This window comes from Typopeltis vanoorti, chromosome 15 (assembly GCF_054136105.1).
Source record: "Typopeltis vanoorti isolate ZY-2024b chromosome 15, IOZ_Tvanoo_1.0, whole genome shotgun sequence".
Lineage (NCBI taxonomy): Eukaryota > Metazoa > Arthropoda > Arachnida > Uropygi > Thelyphonidae > Typopeltis > Typopeltis vanoorti.
The window spans coordinates 67,135,844-67,158,646 of NC_143563.1; the positions used below are offsets into that span (position 1 = coordinate 67,135,844).

General features: G+C 36.7%; 1 protein-coding gene across 2 annotated transcripts in view; it reads left to right on the forward strand.

Moving 5' to 3' along the window:
- Positions 1–22,803, forward strand: part of LOC150098842 (CUGBP Elav-like family member 4) — a 913,499-nt gene that overhangs the window by 157,655 nt on the left and 733,041 nt on the right. For both annotated transcript variants that reach the window (XM_090405883.1, XM_090405882.1), the window contains one exon: positions 9,877–10,048. The gene's annotated coding sequence lies outside the window, so the exon portion shown is untranslated. The remainder of the gene's footprint in view (positions 1–9,876; positions 10,049–22,803) is intronic.

Here is a 22,803-nt window from a genome sequence, read left to right on the forward strand (position 1 = left end):
AAAACGAATAATAGCTAACACGCAAAATTCTTCCTACACAAATAAACCCACATTTGTATCGTTCATTGCATTACATGATCATAACTATTAATATAAGACCATCAAAGTTTTATGGTACATTAAATAGTTATACCGAGAAAGTGTTTTTGCAAATGTCAAGGAACTCTCAAACAATAAACTTCAATATGAGTGCTGTTGTCGTAAAGCAAATAGTGCAATATTCAACCTCCCTCCACGGTCGGTTCATCATGTCTATTGTAATCATTTCAACAGCTGCATTGATCATTTTTTCCCAGCATTGTAAACTAAGGATTTTCGCAGTATACATAGTGATTTAAATATATCCTCAGTCAAAAAAGTTCGTTAGGTTGAGCTCCAGGTAAAGGGAAAAACCATAATATCGTCCTACCCTTCCAGTCTACCAATTTGGAAACAAACAATGATTCTCCGATTGCACTTCAAACTTTCAACTAAACGACGATGCACTATAAAGGTTCTGAAAGTTTCTTGACATTTGTTAAAACATTTACCTTTCCCTGGATAATTATTTAATAAAATATAGCACTTTAAAATATGGACATTTTTTTTACAATGATTCTGTATTTGACTTGTTCAAACATTCTCAGAGTTTATAACGTAATCTGCGATCCTGTTGTACTACCATTCTATTAATTCCCAAACAGCTTGCGATTTGCAATATTCTGGATATAGCCTCGGCATGCATCTGAGCTGTAGTACGAAAGCGCTAACGAAAACTAAAAAAATTTGCTTTGGCTGAAATTACTGAAGTATAACTAAGGCCATGAGTTCAGTATAATATGTCTGTTAAATGATGGATGTGTTCTTCTACCGACTTGCCTGTATCGGTGGATTAAAAATCTTAGTTTCCCGGAGTGGAAACTGCTATTCTCGAATGAGACTAACTGGCTCACTTTCAGCTATTTAAAAGACAAGAAACAACAATAAATAAACCTTATGAAGGTTCTCCACATCATTGACTGGACTCCGATCTAGGACAAACTACTCTGAGACCGAATGAAATTTCTCAAAGCCTAAAAGGTACATTGGAAAGCTTTTTTGCTGGAGGAAAGGAGGCAACTGGAGCTACATTACTGCATAATTTCATGGGTAGTCTACGAAAATCACGTGACCTTTTGGAGATATGGCAGCTTAAAGAAATAGGCGGGTCAAGCATTGAGAAATAAACTGAAATAAAAGTTAAAATAAGAACCAAATTGCTTGTATATAATGAAAAAAACTGGATATTCTCAAGCAGCTAACTGAACCTAAAACTGGATGTGAACATACAATAAAATACAAGCGAGACTTGAGCTTGATATTGGAAAAATAAAATATGGTGATTTGAATAAAAAAGAGACGATGATTTAGAAGGATCGAAGGAATGATTACGTGATAAACATAGGTGATATGAACAAAGCGGGATGCAATGAGGATATGGAGATGAAGCTCTTTTAGAGGTATATGTGCGACCTATGTGTGTGTGTGTGTGTGTGAGAGAGAGAGAGAGAGAGAGAGAGAGAGAGAGATGAGTGGAATAAATAAATGCCGATTTAAATATCTAAATTCCTAGCAGTCATTGGAACTTTGAATAGACACTTCAGTAAACAGATTTCTAGAACAACCCAAATAAAACTATACAAAATAATAGCCAAACCAATTCTGAAATATGGCAATGAAACATGTACTTGGGGAGACGAGATAAAATACAAGTGGAAGGTGCAGAAATGAAGTTCCTAAGACCCCTCGCAGGCTATAAAAGAATACCGTAGACAAGATAAGAGATGAAGAAATAAGAAAACAGTTATCCATAAATTCGGATTTCTATTTTCAATGAAAATAAAAATAGAGGTTGATTTCGTTATTTGGATTTACAGTCGTAGCAACCAAGGCTATGAGGACAGTGCATGTCTGCTAATCAAGTGTTCTTCTGGCCCGTTTGCCTGTTTTGCGGGATGAAAAATCTGAGTTTCCGGGAATAAAAGTGTTGTTACCTCCGTATGAGAATTAATAATGGAAAATAAACAGGCAAGAGAAAGGTGAACTGGAAAAGGAACGTATTTTAATTAAGGCACGTGAACATGGGAGGAAATGAATACTTGGAAAGAGCAAGAAACAGATGTATACTTAAGAGAAAAGGCCAGGGCTGCGCCAACCCGAGGGTGCAAGGAGTGCACCGCACCCGGGTTGCAACATTGATAGGGCGACATTTTATGTAGCCTAATATCTAATTTGGATTATACGATGCAGTATTATGGGCGGCCGATAAAAGTTTGCATTCGGGCGGCAAATACCCTTGGCGTGCCCCTGGAAAAGGCAATTCAAAAGTTTATTACAGACCATTACTTATGAGAACGAAAGAAATACACAGAATTTTTTAATATCATTTAATTCTCATTTTTCATCAATATTGAACATTAGGAAAGTTAGAAAGTGACGAGATGAGAGCAGGGGAAGGAAGTGGGGGAAATAAGAGGAATCTTTTTTTTTCCAGAAGTTAGTGCTTTTTGAATGAGAGAAAGTCGGTAGCTATGCACTTCTACTGTTATAAGTACGAAGACAAACATTGTAATCCCCCCAACCCACTCCCAAGCGATAAAGAAATGACTCATGGAAAGATATACTAATACAGAAGCGACACTTCATGTATTTACTCAAGGATTCGATTTATAACATTTACAGTTAGAACTGAACTGATATGAGGAGTTCAACTGATAAAACAAACAAACAAACGAAAACAAGAAACTATTTCTGACAGAAGATCTGCATAATACCCATAACCAGACAAAACCGGAACGTTATTACTGATTCATTTGGCGCCACGTGGTGTAGAACAACGCCATCTGTTTAATTTCTTGGTTAACTCTGTGTTCGCTGGAACAGATGCTGTAAAAGGCTCCGCTTTCATTGCATCAGTGTTGCGTAATATGTCTTTAACTCTAAGGAAGTTTTCTTATAGAAACAACTGTATTGCTTTATATGGTATTAGTTAAATTTAGAGATTTTAATGTCATTCACAAAAGCATTTTAATATGTGGAGTACAGTAATCAAAAGTACGCTGACTTTATTTATGTTGTCCTGAACATCTCCCGACAAGTTGAGATTAGTTTTCAGTAGCACACCATTATCTGCATTATGTTTACAGTATGGAAAGTATATTAAGTTTTCATTCTGTCTAAGAAAATCTCATATATTCTGACTCACAGATTCGAATCTTTGCCTGTTCTGCGAAACTAGAATTCTGAAGCACATAACTGATTTGCTATAAATATTTTACAGAGCCGCTCTTCACACACACATGAATCGTTAGTGACATTTTAACCAGTCACATAAATGCTCATCTCATCTCAGGATCTGTTTTGACACTGCTACTTATCCATTTCCTTAACGTAATACTTTCGTTATATCATTGATCTGGCTATCTCCATTGCACGTATGATCACATTTACGTTATGGCTCCACTGTAGTATAGCTACTCACAAGATCACAGGCAAACACACATACAGGGAAGGGCACGCTGCACCTTCCTTACCACAACAAAACTTCACGAATTCCAAATCGGAGATTAAGATCTTTGTCTTCTGTAATACGCCTGGAACAATGAACCACAAAAATCTAGTTTGTCCCCATGTAAACAGAGCGATTATCAGATATATCCTGGACACTGCTATCGCTGTTTAGAATCAGTCAGGGAGCCTACTGGTCAGTGGCGGCCGGTGAAAATTTCAAGTGCCAGTGCTGCATATAAAAAAAATATAAAAAAAATTTGTTTTTCCTAATCAGTAACCAATTTATTAATGAATAAATTTACATATTAAAAAATTGCTTTATTAAAAATATTTCACCCTCAACACGAACAAACACCAATAATAAAAGTTTCGTATCTCACAGAAATAAGGCGCGCATGCATACGATACACTGCCCAAACGAGCAGTGTCGAAATCACTTGTAACGTGCAATAAGAAGCGCAAACGAATATCGGCGAGTCTAGCTGCAATTGGCCTAACGTGATAATTCTGACACTGCGTTAGATCGCTGTGCATTTGTTTCGTAATCGAAAGCGTTAATCGAACATTTTCCAATTATTAACTATTCAATCAATGTCAAAACAAACGCTGTAACCTTTATCATGTTGTATAGCATTTATGTAATGTTGTAAGCATTGTTATTATTTATAAATACAAACAAAATTAAATTTTTTCATTTTTTCCTTGGGGTGTTGCAGTGTCGCAGTGCTTATGTATGAGCCGCCACTGCTACTAGTATGTATTCCACACAGACCAAAGCCAATACAAAATGTGTAGCTTCTTCTTCGTCATCTAGCCTGCTTTCTGGAGTGTCTTCCTTAAAATTGACAATAGATTAATCATCGTAAATCGTCCATTAGATCTGAACAAAATCTTCATGTGAAGCGTACGTTAGAAACCGAATAATAGCCTAGCATCTTTTTTCCACAAAGAAGCTAGGCTACTATTCGGTCTTTTCCGGTCTTTTTTTTTTTTTTTTTTACGTCTTTGAATTCTATTAAATAAAACGCTAGTACGTTTCATGGTATGTGAAAGCAGATGAGTAAGTTAGAAAGGATAACTAAGCTTTTAAATAATGAGAAAATTGGCACATACAGAAAAGGTGTTGGAAGTTTTTTTCCCCACTTGGTTAGAGTATAATAAATTCAGTTTAATCCTTTATCCAAGTATCAATCCTTTACCTGAAGTATCTTCAGGACTGAGGCAACTCGTGGTAAAGGTGGACCAAGCTCTCATCACTCCTCCTTGTCTTAATATCTCCCATAATGCAAAGTACATCTCCTTGCAGACATGCATAATGCTATGCATTAAGGGAAGAGCCACTACCCAGACCGGTTTCGACCTTTCCAAGTCTAACTAAGTGGAAAAAAAACTTCAAACATCTTTCTCTAAATCCAGAGTAATTTAATAATAAGGTCAGATACCTTTTGGCAACTCCTATAGGTAAATATGACTTCTCCATTGCTTCTGCCTTAGTATCACTACCTCTGGGTCAGCCTCCCACTGACGAGACCTCAATAAAGGTCGAAACCGGTCTGGGTAGTAGCCCTTCCCTTAATGCGTAGCATTATACATGTCCGGAAGGAAATGTGCTTTGCATTATGGGAGATACTGAGACAAGGAGTGACGAGAGCTTTGCCCACCTTTACTACGAGTTGCCTCAGTCCTGAAGATACTTCAGGTGCAAACTTTGTTTGCTCATACTTATGAGCAAACAAAGTAGTTTAATCAAGGATTAAACTAAATTAAATTTAGTTTAATCCTTGCATAAAGGATTAAACTAAATTTATTATACAGAAAAGGTGTTATTCATTACAATAATGTCTGGCGAGTTGGTTGTGCAACAGTTTTTTTTATGCGTTAGTAGTCCTTACTGGAGGACTACTAACGGGTTTTCAGCAGCAGAAACACATCCTACTCCCTATACGTACGTATATTAGGCACTAGTGGCGCGTTGCGTTCGTATTAGGTATGGCCTATTAAGATTCGAAACCGCGACTGCGTCGAGAATAAGGTGGTTAGCTCTATGCCTCCTGGTATGTCTTATGTCTGTAGATGTGTGTGTTCACAGGGGCTGGTTTGCCTGTTCTGGTGCACGAAAAACCAGAGTTTCCGGGTGAAAAAACCCTCTACCTTCGTATGAGACCGGCTAACTCACTTTTAGTCGAAAGAGACCAGGTGAAGCTTCCTCACGTCACTGACGGGAATCGAACCCAGGGCTTTCACAAAAATATGTAAATGAACATTAAGCTAACACTTTGTTTCCAGCCCGTACGGAATCTTTGGATAGCAAGGATTTCCTCGTCGTTATCAACATTTTTATTCTAGTTTTCTTTGAATATGCTTAATCCAATGGTGCCTAAGGATATCTATGCATGTATAGACACACCAATTCACTCTGATAAATGTATTTTATGAATAAAATACATTTTCTCCGAATGAAATGTAGTTTATGAATTTTTATAAAATGCATTTTAAAATTTTACCTTCTGTTTAAATAATTCTGCAACCTTTCTACACGATTTCAGGAAAGAGATTTTGAATCCAACTTTTGCAATAAGAATTTGTCATTTTCTAACAAAAAATTCATGCCGAAATATATGTCTCGGTCAATGTTCAGATGAATAAAACTATTTGAGATCTGGTAATTATAGACATACTGATCAAAATGTGTATTGGCTTTACTATTGAAACTAGTAATTTGTTCCTCCTTGTTTCCTTTATCATATAAAGACTCCCAAAATACTTCGAGCCAGCCTGGTTGGCCGAGTGGTTAGCGTATTTGCTCTCCAACCAAAAGGTTGCGGTTCGAATTCCACCATGGGCATGGATGTTTGTGATTGTCCTACTAACTGTGTGTGTGTGTGGAAAGAGCATCTGCGACCCTACCATTTCTTCTTGCATAACATTTAACTCCCCAAAGCCAGTGAGATACGGGAGAGTGACGTCGTGAATAACTTACTAAAATACTTCGATTAGCAGTAGTTACGACATTACCAATCATATGACGAGAACTTTGTGCTTGTTTACTATAGTGTAAGGTACTTCCGTTATACTCCAGATCTCGTGTTCCAGGTAAAATCCAGATAACCAAGCAGTTTGTTCCTGCTTTGTTATCTGTCTTTTCTATATCATTTATTTCTCCTTTTTGAGAAATGTCAACTAATTCTTCTTCTTCTTTTCCCCTCTTCTCATTATTATATTAATACTTCTGTCTCTTCAAGTAAATGTTGACTGAAGAGTGAAAAGCTGAGAAGGTTTATATTCATTCAGTTGATATATACATCTTTATATCATTTAATTGTCATCCTAAAAGCAGAATTTTTTGAAAGCTAATAATATGGCAAAAGGCAGATCTCGTATACATATGTTTCATCTAATTTCATCTATTTCAATAATCACTTATTACTGCCAAAAATATTCAAAATATTCCACCGCTTTAAACACTGATTTTCTTGCCATTCTCTCTCTCTACATCTACCTCCAGAAAACTTTGATAGCATTTTAATCTCAAGGCACTACTTTCACCTGTACAATGCTAATGCTATATACTGTAAATCTCAAATCCGTCCAACCTTAGAATACTGTTCTCACATTTGGGATGGCGCATCAAAAACTTTCGTGGATGATATTTTCATCATAGGATCACCCCAGTCACTTTCCTCATAGAAGCTCTGTTTTTGCCTTATTTTTTCTATAGTTATTTTCATGGATGCTGTTCTGCAGAACTTTCAACCATAATCCCTTCACTTTACTTTAAGCCTGTAAAAACAAGAGAAGCTAGTGATTAACGTTTATTAATGGTTCAGTGTCAAATTCACTTTTCGTCCTCCTCATTTCATTCCATCTACTTCCTTTTTTTTTTTTTTTGTGAAACAGCCTTTTAATCTATTAAGGAGAAAGAGGAAAAGAAATGAGTTTTGTTTTCTGTTACCCATTGCTCAATTTACCCTCTTCCCCCACTTTCTCCAAGTTCTTTTACATCTATGATCGAATTTTTCTCTGGTTAATAGTGGTCAATTGGAAGCGTTTTTTTAAATTGTGATGTCTGTTAAAATGCTGCGAGCTGGAGCTCAAGATTGTAGCCTTCTGGCCACACAGTGATGCCAATGGGATGATTGAGTAAGAAAACTGACAGAAGATGAAAGAAATGTGTCCCCCATCGAGAAAAGGAGGGGACAGGCTTTCCAAGCTTCTCCAAGAAGTATTTCCTCTCTTTTTATGTGAAGATTTACTTGGTGATATATTTTGGTAATAGGAGCTTAATTTTTGTGATTTTCTGTATTTCTTAAATTTGCCATTTGTATTCGTCTTCATTTCATTCCAGTGCTGTTCTCCTTCATTTGTAAACCGTATTAAACGATTCTAAGATTTTTATATTTCATTCGTTCTTTAAAAAAAAATGAAAACCTACAATAAGTGTTCTTTTATTGGATGTAAACTGCTGCAGTTACCTTGGACTTGTGAAAATAAATACAGTGTATGAAGTAAAATAAATATAATGTAAAATGTGGGGAAAAAATTGGGAGTCACCAAACAAGAAAAATAGAAATACTGTAAATGGATGATACTGCATTCATTCACGGATGTATTGCAATATCATCAACGCTCAGAATGGTTGGTCGAATGACTGAATATACCGAACAACCTGGTTGGCCAATGGACATTATCTCACTTCTCAAACTTGTGGATTGAAATCTCATTGAGATATATGGATGTCTGTGAAGTGTGGAGGAGGAGGAGGAGGAGGAGGAGGAGGATGTCCGAAATAGCTTGAAAAAGTACCATCTTTGGTCTTTAAAGTATAAGTACTACAGTACTAACACTGATAAAAACAATTAGCAGGTATTCTTGTTAAAATTATTTCACGATAAAATGTATAATTTGTTAAATTTGTAATAAATATCGATTATTTAAACAATATCTCATCAATTACACCCTATCCATAAGTAAGAAGTATTTATTGATGTATAAAGTACCCAATAGGTAGAATTATTTGCAGAAATTTATAATTATCCGACAGAAAATAAAATATCCCATAATTGTTTTGGGCAGTGTATAAAATAACTTAGATATGACCAAGTTTAATACTCTTAGGAGTTACTGTCTTAAAAGGCTTGAGGTGGGCCGAGTGGACTGGTACCGCAATTTTTGTTGCATAATGTTTTCATTCGTATAAACATACGTAAATAGAAAACATTCAATCTCATAAGTGTTGTTTATAATAAACAACATCAGTGATTACTATTCTCGTAGCTTACATACAGGTATCTCGCAGCATGCTGCGCGAGTACAGTATGCACTATTTTTCGATGCTCACGTTCGGTCTTATTATTTTCGTGTTTTTGTATTTAATTGTCATCATTCTGTATTTTGTTTTTCTCTTTTATTGAAACGTGCTCTAAAGAAAAAGAAACGAATTCTCGAAAATCTCTTTCGTTAGACATAAATAAGCGACTACAAGATTTGAATTACACGGAAACTTACTCATATATTTTGGCCATGAACTTAAAACGCGGAAACTGCTATATGGCGTTCATGCGTGAGAATGAAATCGATGATGCATCTCTCTGAATAACTTCATTCGTTTAAATTCCATGGATTAAAAATATCTACAATCCAGAAATATGGTTGAATATTCCTTTTTAATACATTTCGGTAGTAGAGCCAAGAGAGAGAGAGAGAGAGAGAGAGAGAGAGAGAGAGAGAGAGAGAGAGAGAGAGAGAGAGAGAGAGAGAGAGAGAGAGAGTTGATTTTGAGCAGATTATACCAGAATAGTGAAGCCAGTGGATTCGCATAGCTATGTTAAGGGAGAGAAAAATAATCTCGCAAACCAAATCTTTTCTGAATAATCACAATTATAGTTTTAAGCACAATTTCTAAATTATATTTTGCGAACTAGATCATTCTTTCAAATAAGCACACTGTTTACACCCTGCTACGGTTGCTGGGCGTAGCATGACCTTGTGAGTTAAAACGAACACCCTGAAGTTTTCTGTTTGCATTTTTGTTGAAATTTCTGACAATTGTTCGAGGCATCTGACAAAGATTGCATGCATTGGTATCAATATCTGTTTTCTTGAATTCAATTTTACTGTTGGCCTTTCATTCATTTTGAACAATTCAAAACCGTGAGCTCACCTCGTATAACGTCGGTTTTTTTTTTCTTTTCTGGGTGAGTGACCCTGACCCACTATTAATTAGACTGTATATCTCTAATCGATAATATATTATTTATTTACCATATCAAAGCATATTTCATTTTCGTAGGAATAAGTATAGAACTTTATCTTGCACAACACTAAAACAATCTATCTTTCATAATATAGGAACAATGCTCGTATCATTGGAAGAGTGCCAAGAACACGATCAGGGTTTTACAAGTATGACGTTCACAACTTTTACACGTGAAGATAATTGGATGTTAAGACGCTTCAAAAACTGACATCAAAAGATGACATCAGATAACAGAATACATCTCCAAATGCCATTGAAGCTGAGGTAACGATTATTTTATCAAAAAATGCACGAATGCAAACATAAGCATTTTTGTTTTTATTTTGTAAAAGTACTCAACATGAAGCTTGTTGCTTCCAACATTTTAAAATTAATTTCGGAAGAAAAGAAAGTGAGAAGAAAGCGCTCTAGTTTCTTCACTTATCTCTCTATTATCTTTATGTGTGGGATTTTCCCTTCTGTTCGATAACTCTGTCATTGTTAAGTTACCTTCCTTAAGTTCAATACAGTCTTCGAAGGTCGTGTTCATGTAATACATATCCTGCTTCGTTTGACTTAAATTATTCAGGTGAAACACCTATTTTTACGTATTTCAGCATATATTTTATGAATTACTGGCGACCCCCCCTCTCTCCCTCTCCGTTTATAATGACAGAAATTTTAGCTGTCTTAAAATAGACTAATTATGGTTTCACACAAAAACAACGACAACAAAAAAGGACGTAATGATTGCATGAATTGGTCTATATTTAATTCTTCATTTTCGTTTTAAGAGTATGTCAAGAATGAAACGATTTCCGATTGCCTCTCTTTCCGGTACTGCAATAAACAAGTCTCTAGGCTGCTTTAGTAATTTTTCCAAAATTTGCCCAAATTCACTTAAATAACAATATAAAAAATCCCAATATTCTCGCATTTAGAGAATAAGAAAATGGGATTTAGATGTTTTGGAAGAATATATTCAATCGAAAAAATTCTGGTGGTAAACCTTCAGGGTATGAAGTGTAATAGTTATACTTATTGCACTTATATTTCTAAAAATATTTTTTAAAAAAACCTCAAAAGTTATTACTTTATATATTCAACTGTAACTGGAATCAAGTGATCGACATGCTTTATATCAAAGCCTCAAACGTCTCGTTTGAAGCCTCTGGTTTTAGGTGGAATATTCCTTTCAAAGCAGAGTGTGTCCATCATTTTGTTGTTTGGCTTTAAGTTCAGTATAAGAATAGGTTTAATAACATTTAAACGGTAAAAACTTGAGGATTTCCTCTTTTATCTAAAACCTAATCTTGACGGTAAACAGAAACCCTAGTTTTATAGGATGCACATCTCAGGAATAAATTTCGGTTTTCGTAAGCTTTCCTTTAGTGATTGTAGAAGGCAGTCTTTAATAAAAATTATTGTTCACAATATGCTGCCATCTATGGCAGCATATTGTAGACTATTTATAGAAAAAAAAGATGTAGGCTATTTATAGAAAAAAAAGAGCTTCATTTCTGCTTAGACAGAAATGAAGCTTTTTTTTTGTCTTTTTTTTAAAGACAAGTCGTATCAAAGAGGTGTCTTGTATCATTGTTCATTCATTTGGTTCAAATACTCCGTAATGTTTCTGAACAGCCTTTTCAGTTTGTTCATCGTGTGAGGTCTACTAAGTTTATTGTTTACCACTTCCTTCAAGCCTCCGTATATTAGGAATCGACGGTGCTCTTTGGTTGGAAAGACCCCTGTTCGAATCCCGTCTGGGAGGAGAAGAATCTTTATCAGGGTTTTTCCAATTGATAGTGCGTTAGCTGGTCTCAGGTAGCAGAATTTTCATTCCCCAAACCGACCAAATACACTGGACTGAAGTCACACAGAAGAAAATAAAGTTCGATATTTGCTTTTCTATAAATTCAGTAGTAAAATTAAAAATAACACAAATCACTACCACTCCATTCTAAAAAAAAGTACTGTTTAGTGACATATATGAATAGTAAAAATTAATTTGTTTTTGGCTGCCAGTACAATAATACTATCTTAACCAAATTCATCGGGCATCCCTCCGATTTTAGCAAATGGATACGACTCGATACGCAGTGCTGTTGCCAATAAAAGAGATCTGTTGTTCGCTCAGAATTTATTTTGATTTTGTATATCGAACGGAAAGAGTTAACATATTAGAGGAGAATGATGTGGAATAATGCCTGTCTATATAGATGCTATTATTGTACGTCCACAGTTCATAGAACCGGGTCTGGCAGATTGCCAAGAATAGTAAATTCCTGCTGAAGGGGAGAAAGAAATAAAGGATGTACGAATCGGTCACCAACACGCGAAATCACGTGTGCTTTCAACGTAAAATTTTCCAACTGTTATACAAGCAAAATAGTTACCACTTTAAAAACTACAATGTTCATAAAAGAGAAGTTAATTTTCGACGTGTAATAATAAACAACTCATCCCAAAAGACGGATTGATTACCCTATTATCGGAATGGATTCTCCTTCTGCTATATGCAGATATGTCGAAGGGTCTCGCATCTGTGGGCGTACAGTATGTAGCAATTTAGCATTTATAAAATTTTAGTTGGTAACATTCTGAAGATGTCCACTGGTGACGATATGACCAAGCAAACATAAAATTCTGACTCACAGAAGCCAATTCTCCTTGAGAGGCTGGTTACTTCATCTTGTTATCAGATCTAAAGAATCTGGTTACAGTTTCAAGCAGCTACAGTCCCTTGAATTTTTACATGGTACTTAGACAGCCACGAATATTTGCTGAAGAGCTACATTCCAGATTTTTGTTAAAACCAGTGAATTCCCATCCTTGATTGGAATGGGTGGTTAACACACACAGACCATGGACCGGGTAGAAATGGAAATTAGTTCTTGAGCGAAGAGTCATGGGACATGCTCTTTACGTTTCATGGGCATATTTGGATATGGGGATGACTGATTTTGTTGTCTCAGTGATGAACTTTTGTAATTTAATGATGAAGGTTACTGCTTACGTTATGGTTTTATCCACTGGTCATGTGTTAGGTTCTACACAACTGATGTTATAAACGACTGTGCGCATCCTAAACTGGATCAGCTTTTGAATTTGGGTAGCCCAGCATTGACGACATCCTTTGGATGGAAAGACCTGGGGTTGAATCCTGTCTAGAAGCGCCTTTATAAGAACTTTTAAGTTGAAGAGCTGGTCTCATATTGAGGTGGGAAGGGGGGTTTCTCCCGAAAACTAGGGTTTTTGGTGACAAAAAAAGAGAAATCGACCAGAAGAACATATGTAGCCAATGTAGAACTATGAAGCCAATGCAGATATAAATGCATTGGCTTCATAGTATATGTCCTTCTACCCTTTCATATGCTAACGATCCATGTCACAAAGTATTCATTATAAGTAGGGGATTTGAAGAGAATAATGCGGGAACATTGCTGTTGTCCGCAGGATTCCTACATCAGGAATTCCGGATTGTGAACTAATGCTGTGTGTATACTAAGGGTTATATACAATCCGGAATCCTACTGTAGAGACCAAACATGGGACTTTTTTCCAGGCCACTCCAGACCTAAAAAATCAGCAGGTAATACCATACCTGGCGATGGAATTTATTCGTGTATAATAATCATTTTATCTTTTTTTTTCCTTTTTGTGTAATGCATTTTTCTACAGATTTTCGTTTTGGCTACAGGATAAAAGTGAAATAGATTCGTTCTTTGTCACCAGACCTCTAACTCCCGTCCTACTGCAACCCACCTTCAACTTTCGCCTATGCTATTCGTAACCTCTGTAAACTAGAAAATATGCAGACTAGGAGAAAATTTATTTTCTGATATAAATTTTGAACATAGAATTGATCAAATTAGAATAAAGTGACCATGACCAAAAAAACCTCTGTAAAGTAAATATTTTAAAGCATTTAGTATTTTATATATTTTAAAATGAGCTACGACATTTCATTGATGCTTTAGATTCGAACACTTGCTAGCGAATGTGAAGAAAGTTATTTTCAGTCCTAAAAGTAAAAAAAAAAAAAAAATGAAGTACCTGAGGATGACATTTTAAGCATATTACTATATAAAACATGACTGAAGTTTCGGGCTACTTTGAGAAAAACGAAATCATCTGAAAAATCATCTGTAGCTTGGAGTTTTTCGGAGATAGAATGATGAGTTTGTTTTAAGACTTCCCCACCAATCTCTTCAAATAACGGTTGATTCGTGAAGCTCTGTTTGAAGAAATTGAAGATTGTATATTTTCGACTTCGGAAGATATATAATTTTGGAAGCCATTTCTTGCAGTTCATGGCTATCCACTGGATATATTTTCAATCCATTGTTCTTGCAATGTTCAGTGTGTTTTTCAGTCGTTGATTATTGCATATATGTTGCCTTTCAATTATTGATGCTCATTGATGAAAAACTACTGGAAAGGATACTTAAATAGGAGACAATAACAGTAAATGTGTAGTTACTTTTGTCCCATTCGGTTTTTCAACAATATAGGAGTACACGCAGCTGTTCGTGTTGTTTGGTGGAATTACGATAGAAGCAAGGATAGGAGGCCAGTGCTTGTGTCTGTTAACGGGGTTTGTTCTTCTGACCAATTTGCCAGAAGAACGCTCGATTTTTGTGGATAAATCCCCCCCCCCCACTCCCAACACATCAACCTTTGTATGAGATCAGATGACTCACCTTCATTTGAAAACCGAGAGCGCAGCTAAACTAAAACAGCCAGTTGGAATTCTTTCACAAAAATTAATAAATACTCTTTCTCTATAAAGATAAATACAACGGCGTATTTAAAGAGATACTGTTGAAAGTGTATTTTTTTAAGCCAGTGTTGCTTCTTTGGTTCCGTCTCTCTCTCTCTGTATATATATATATATATATATATATATATATATATACAGGGTGTCCCAAAATTCATGCAAGAAGTAATTTTGATAGAAAACACAGGTTTTTTTAATTAAAAATTGTAATTTCTTATTGATTCATAAAGTATACAGTATAGGGTTATGCATGGAATAGCATATCGGGTAAATGGCCTCCACGGCTTTGCTGGCACATACGCACTCTTTTGTCGAAATTTTCCATAACCGTTTTGCATAAATGTGGCTGAATTTCGTTGATACAGCGCTCAATTTCCTCCTTCAAGGCGTGGGTGGTCGTGGGCTTGTTGGCATAAACTTAGACTTCAAAAAACTCCAAAGAAAAAAGTCCAACGGCGTTAAGTCGCAGGATATGGGCGGCCAATTCTTATCACCAAAACGGGAAATTACACGACCAGGAAATGACTCATGCAGTAATTGAATTGTTTCTCGGGCTGTATGGCATGTGGCACCGTCTTGTTGAAACCACATGTCGTCCACAGCCATATCTTGCAATTTAGACACAAAAAAGTGGATTATCATGTCGCGATAGCGAGCACCATTAACTGTTATTGCCTTACCAGCCGCATTTTCGAAGAAGAATGGACCGATGATACCTCCAGCCCAAAATCCGCACCAAACGGTGACACGTTGTGGATGCATTTGTTTCTCAACAATCACTCGTGGATTTTCTGAACCCCAAATGCGACAATTTTGTCAATTAACGAAGCCATCAAGATGAAAATGAGCCTCATCGCTGAAGATGATTTTGTTGGAAAAATAAGCATCCACTTGTTGTTGTTCCATAATCCATTCAACGAACTCTCTTCGCTGTGTGTGGTTAGTAGGCTTCAGTACTTGAGTCAATTGAACTTTGTAAGCATAAAGATGTTTGTAAGCAAATCTTTCGTGAGAATACGCTGTAGAGAGCTTCTCGCAATGCCCAGTTCAAGACCACGGTGCCGAATTGATGTTCCTGGACTCTCAGCAACACTCTCACGAACTGCTTCGATGTTTTCTGTTGAACGACTTGTTGAAGGACGGCCAGAGTGTATAAGATCACTAATTGATCTAGTTTCCTTGAATTTTTTAATTAATCTTTTCACAGTTGATGAAGTTAAATCACTATTCCGACCATATTTTGTACGAAAATTGCGAACTGTAGCTGCCAAACCTTCATTATTTTTAAAATATTGCTCAACAATGAAAATGTGTTGTTCTTTCGTGTAGCGCTCCATTTTTAATAACCCCGAACTGTCAGCTGTCACGCTGTATTTTTTTTTTTTTTTCTCGTTGGCAACACTTTACCGCACAAATGGCGCTAAATTTAAATCTTGCGTGAATTTTGGAACATCCTTTATATATATAGTGGCGGCTGGTGATAATAGAAACAGGTGGGGCCAGGGGTTAAAAACAACTTAATTTTTTTTATATTTATATAGTGGTTCTATTATTGATTTATAGTATTATTTCTATTACAATATGTTTAGTCAGACTCCACTGATGCGTTGAGATATTAATTTTTTTACAATTTGAAAAACGAGAAACGTTTTTCCAAATAAACTATCGATTTTGTTCATAGTTAAAATATATTGTTTATGGACTAATAAAAATTTAAACTTTAAAATAAATTATAACAAAAAACGACAACAATAATTAAACACACTAAAAACAATACAACAGAACAACAACGAGAATAAATAATACAACAATGAAAGAATTGCGCGCTATTTACGTATAAACGCAGTGATTAGGCAAGACTAAACGGGCCCCAAAATAAGCGTTCTGCCCGGTAAAGAAACACGATTGCTAGTGCACGTGGTTCACAATCAAAGAATCGCGCGCTATGTACTTACGTGCAACACAGTGACTGGGCCAGACTAAACTGGCTCCCAAGATAAGCGTTGCGCTCGGTAAACAAATACGATCGCTAGTGTACTTGCCTCATACATGCCCTGTGTATGAGGCAAGTACACGTATAAAATAGGGCCAACCGTGGCTGGCCCCAGAGACCGTACTAAGTCTCATTATACAATATTGCCACAAAATACTACAGTATTTTTTTTTATTAATCAATAAAACATGTTGGAAATAGATCAAAAAATAATAATTACAAGAAACATATTTTTTAAAACTACAATTATTGGGCTACTTATACAAATATAGGTGGGGTCCTGCCCCTATGGCCGCTATAGACGAGCCGCCGCTGTATACCAGGTGATCCAAAAGTCACAGAAAAAGTAAAAATTCGATAATTCGAAAAGTATAGACAGTAGAACGATGCGGTTTTCACAGAAATGCACAGAAAGACATGGGATTTTTTTAAATAACGAAAACTTTTATTACCAGAATAGTTATATTTGCCACCGACAGGTGACGCTTCAGTTGTGTCAGTAGCTTGTGCAGTGGAGCAGCATAGTTCGCAACGTAGCTTGGATTACAAATGTTCAATGTGACAGCCATCAGTCATGAGAATGGACGACACTCTGCACAGCATCGAAGAGGGTTTGAGCTGTAATTCCTGTCACATGATGGCGAATAGCTTCTTTCAACAGGGCCAATGATGTCGGCCGACCTCTGTACACCTGTGACTTCAAGTAGTTCTATAACCAAAAGTCACAAGGTGTAAGGTCTGGAGATCTTGGTGTCCATTCGTGCCAGAAAGAGCGACTGAGGACACGGTTATCGCCAAATGTCGATCGCAGCAGGTGCTGGACAGGACCTGTGATGTGCGGAGGTGCTCCATCCTGCATGAATGTTACACTATGGAGCGCTTGCCTCTCTTGCAAGGAGGGAATGATGCTGTCTCTTAAAAGCGCTGCATAATGCTCGCCTGTGAGAGAAACAGTTTAAAATGTACCGCTGTGGACTTCCTCAAAGAAAAAGGGGCCTCTAATTAATGACGCAGTGAACCCACACACCATGCTGTCACCTTTGGCTGATGCAAAGGGGTTTTCACAATCGCGTGTGGGTTCTCTCTCTCTCTCTCTCTCTCACCCAGATGCGGCAGTTGTGTGCATTTACACTTCCATTAAGCGAAAAGTGTGCCTCGTCAGTCCACAGGACATTTGACAGCCAGTCCGCATTGTTTTCCATCTGTTGAAAAGCCCAATTTGCAAATTCATGACGTCTCTCGAAATCGGTTGGTTTCAGTTCCTGTACGTGTTGGATTTCGTAAGGATACCTCTTGAGGATGATCCTGAGTGATCGCCACACAGTCCCGTACAAAATACCAGTTCGTCTTGAAATTTCACGCGCACTGCATTCCCCATGTGCGGAAGCTGCCGATTGTGTGTCGGTCTCGTGTTCGACCTCGTGCACAACTGCAATAGTTTTTTTTTTTGGTCTCCCGCTTCTTGCAGTGCTTCCAAACTGCCAATGTCCTCAAACCTTTTCATCATAGCTATCAGTGAGGAACAAGACATCGGTCCCTTACTAATATCCCGCATCGAACGATAGGTGCGCAAAGCCACATTTGCACATTCGGAGTTCTGATAATACAGCTTAACTAAAAGTGCTTTGTCTCGTAACGATAACATGCCTCACCTTGGCAGAACGTTTAACTTCAGTAATAAACGTTAAATGCTGAAAGTTTAACTTCAGTATTCACTACATCTGAAATTTACGTACCTCACGGTTTAAATAGTGACAGATAGCAGCTCCGTTACTGCTACAGCGCCACCTGTCGGTGACAAATGTAACTATTCTGGCAATAAAATTTTTCGTTATTAAAAAAAATCCCATGTCTTTCTGTGCATTTCTGTGAAAACCGCATCGTGCTACTGTCTATACTTTTCAAATTATTGAATTTTGAATTTTTACTTTTTCTGTGACTTTTGGATCAACCCGGTATATACTGTGTGTGTGTGTGTGTGTGTGTGTGTGTGTGTGTGTGTGTGTGTGTGTGTGTGTGTGTGTGTGTGTGTGTGTGTGTGTGTGTGTGTGTGTGTGTGTGTGTGTGTGTGTGTACACGTACATCTGAGGGTGGTCTATGTACCTGTCTATGTATGTACATCTGAGGGTAGTCTGAAAAGTTCTTGGCCTCGACCATAGATGGCAACACTATCGGCAAGATTTTTTTTTCTAAGTTGGTACATCTGTCATAAGCATCATGTGAAATTGCAAGTCATTCTATCAAGTAGTTTTGTTTTATACAGCTGTCTGAAGCAAAAGTGTTGTCTGTATCCCTTGAAATGGATAAAATTGAGTATCGTGCGGTTATAAAATTCTTTGTAAAAGAAGGTTTAGCGCAAAAGAAATTCATTTAAAGTTCATAAAAGTTTATGCGCACTCTTCTCCTTCGTTTTCGACAATTAAGAAATGGACTGCCGAGTTTAAACGTGGCTTTACCAGCCTTGAAGATGATCCACGTGAAGGACGTCCAAAAAATGTAATGACACCAGAAATCATTATGAAGTGCACGATATGATATTATTGGATGACCGGCCAGTCAAAGTGCGTGAAATTGCTGAGACTATAGGCATTTCAAAAGAACGTGTAGGATATATTTTGCATGAAGAATTGCAAATAAAAAAGCTTTGTGAAAGATGGGTGCCGCGCTTGCTCACAGCAGATTAAAAACGCACTCTCATGAAAATTTCTGAACAGTGCTTGGAGCGTTTTAACAAGAATAAAACTGATTTTGTGAGTCGATTTATTATTATGGATGAGACTTGGATTCACCAAACCAGAATACAAACAGCAGTCAAGACAGTGGACAGAAGCTGGTTGTTCAGCGACAAAGAAAAAAGCGTTCCATCAGCAGGAAAAGTCATGGCATCGGTGTTTTAGGATGCTAAAGGCATTTTGTTTATTAATTATCTTGAAAAGGGTAAAACAATAACCGGGGACTATTATTCCGATCTTATAACCAGACTAGACGAAAAAATTCATGAGAAAAGACCCGATTTGCAGAAGACAAAAAATCATCTTTCATCAGGACAATGCACATGCCCACAAAGGTGTTTTGGCAATGGGAAAATTAAGGGATCTGCACTATGAATTGTTGGAACATCCCCCCGTATTCCCCAGATTTGGCTCCCTCTGACTTCTGTCTCTTCTAAGAACTAAAACTCTTCCTTGCTGGTCAGGTTTTTTTTTTTTTTCTCGAATCAAGAGGTGATTGTAGCTGTAGAGGGGTATTTTGCAGATCTTACTGAGAAACCACTTCGAGGACGGGATAATGACGCTGGAGCATCGCTGGAATAAATGCATTAATCTTAAGGGAAATTATGTTGAAATATAAAAATAATTTTGAAATTATAAATTCGTTTTTTCATTGTTAGGCCGAGAACTTTTCCGACCACGCTCGTATATATATATATATAACTCGCTAAACACACTATGTATCCTCATGTTATGTTTATGCTAATTAATCAAAACACCAATTACAAATGAATAGTTAACAATATGACAAAATATGAGAAATCGATGATAACATTGAGAGATTCCTTTTCAACACCACAGAATGTTTCATGCACTTTAATTAGCATCAATGCACGAGCACAGAGACAATATTCGCAGGCTTCGCTCACCATTCAGAATTCAGCAACTTCTCCCTTCATTTGTAGCAGATCTCACAAGTGTGAACGAAAAGTAATTTGAGCGATGCAACTAGAAGTCTTTCTGATGCAAATCACAGGTAAATCATAAAAGGAGCTGTGCTTGCCCTTTCTTTATGTTGTCTGAAATTGGTTGCTTTTAAATTTCTCTTTATATATATATATATTTTTATATATATATATATATATATATATTTATATATATATATATATATATATATATATATACACAGGGTGTTCGGGATAAATTTGACATATTTATAATTAATTATATTTTTCCGTAAGTTACATGTATTAACACACACTTCTCTTCATTTAAAAGTTTGGACCCTTCTTCATTCATATACAAGATGTCAGAAAGGATGGATAGCTGGAACCCACCTGAATCATGGAAGAGAATAACTTGTATCATGATGATTCGTGCCCGCCATCAAAATAAGGATATTACGACTGCTGCCCAATGCTCCCTGAATACAGTAAAAACAATCAGGCATGAACTAGAGACTTGCAATGGTGACTACGAGGATGTAGCAAGAAGAAAGATCCCTAGCAGACGATCTGATTGCGTTCGTACAGCAGAATTCCTCGCAAATCTGCAGGAACAGGTGTTGAAGAACCCTGGCATTGGAATTCGGGCTTTGTTCGTGGAGTTGCTAACTGTAGTCAAGCCCTGGATAACAAGGGTAGCCAATGGTAGGCCGTATGTATGGCAGCAGGATTCGGCCCCTTGCCACACCTCTGGGAAAAGTCAAAAATGGTTGTCTGAAAATTTCTACGACTTCACCAGTCCAAATGTTTGGCCTCCAAACTCCCCAGACCTTAACCCCATAGATTATTTTGTATTGGGCGCAGTTGAAAAAGACACCAATCGCACTTCCAGTAATACAAAAGCCCAGTTAATGGATAAAATTAAAACAGTTTTTGCGGCCCTTCCCAGGGAGACTGTAGCATCAGCTTGTTCGAGGTTCCGAAGCAGAATTGAAGCTGTGATCGATGCTAATGGTGGTTATTTTGAGTAAATCTTGTTGATAGTATTGTAATTAACTCTGCCTGTAATGTTTTTTTTGTCAATTCATTAAATTTAATAGATACAAAGAAGATTTTCTTTTTCCTTACGAAACTGTCAAATTTATCCCGAACACCCTGTATATATATATATATATTCACAATGATACAACGGCGGATGTGTCACCCATGAAAAACGTGAGACTCTCAAGAGCTTATTCGTCGTTATTTTCTTTCACTTAAGTGACTCTATTGTTCTACATGATTCTGATGCCATCTCATTATACAGTAATATTCATTGCAGATTTTCCTCGCATAGAATAATGATTATTTACATTTGGATTTTTTCCTAGATCTCTGTGCTATTCTGTGTATTGTTTTTCATGAAATCAAATGGTGAAGCCATTCAACCTGGCAGTATACTGTTGCCTGCATCTTTGCACTTGGGAGCCTCCGTAGTTCAGTCCATATCGTAGATGCACTTTGAATGGAAAGACCTGGGTTCGCATCCCGTCTAGGACGTGAAGAACAATTATAGGAGTTTTCAATGAAATGTGAATTATCCAGTCTCATGTGAAGGTGGAAGGGCTCCCTAGAAACTAGGATTTTTCAACTCGCGAAACAGACAGAGTATTGTATATGCTGCATGTGTTCTCCAGGAGAACACATGCAGCAGATACAATACTCTGGCCTCGTGGCCTTAATTGCTTCTGCCCTAAAGCTAAACAAACAATTTTTACTCTTGCGATCCTGTTAATTGGGCACTCATTTTGAACCTACTGAATATTAAAAGTAAGTTTTTGAGTTTCAAAATTCGTTCATACTTCTAATCAGTTATTTAAAATTAAAATACATATTATAAATAAAAATAATTTAAACGAAAATCTTTATAATCGCGTACATCAGAATTACCTGTCCACGACAGAAAATTGGTTTTTAATTCATTTAGCCTATTTATTTTAAGTAATATATCTAAATTCAGGTAACATGTATTAATTTAATTATTTTTACTCTCTTATATTCCACCTGTGGATCAAAGTGTCGCTGTGGACAATATATGTATAATAACAAGCTTGGTGTATTGCTCCTTTTCTCGATGTAGTATCGAGATTTACAGAAGTTTTAACGAATAGTAGAAATAATAACCTGAAAGATTCTGGCACTCAAATGCCATGAAATTAGCTGTAAGGTCAGTTCATACATAGATCAATCCTAAGTTTTTATTTAATGCAAATTCTTCAAATGCTGAGCGATTACAAGTACCCCAAGGACTTGACTGCTTTTATTTTCCCGTTCATATTCTTTCAGGATACTGTGCAGTTATTCGTTTCTATAGTTTTTCATTATTAACATTTTACGCTTGAGTTATTTTAAGTTTTGGAATGAAAATTTCACTTGTTCGCTTTTTTTCTATCATAATGACTGGAAGATTTGCAAACTTGAGTTTCTAGGATTGGGTTTTGCTAGTCACTGGGTGCATATGATACAAAATTAAAAACAAACGCGGTCATTAAGCGATAAATGATTCTCGTTATCAGACTTGAGAAGTACTATGTTGGTTCTCCAGAGCAGGGTTTTGGATTATTTAAGCATTA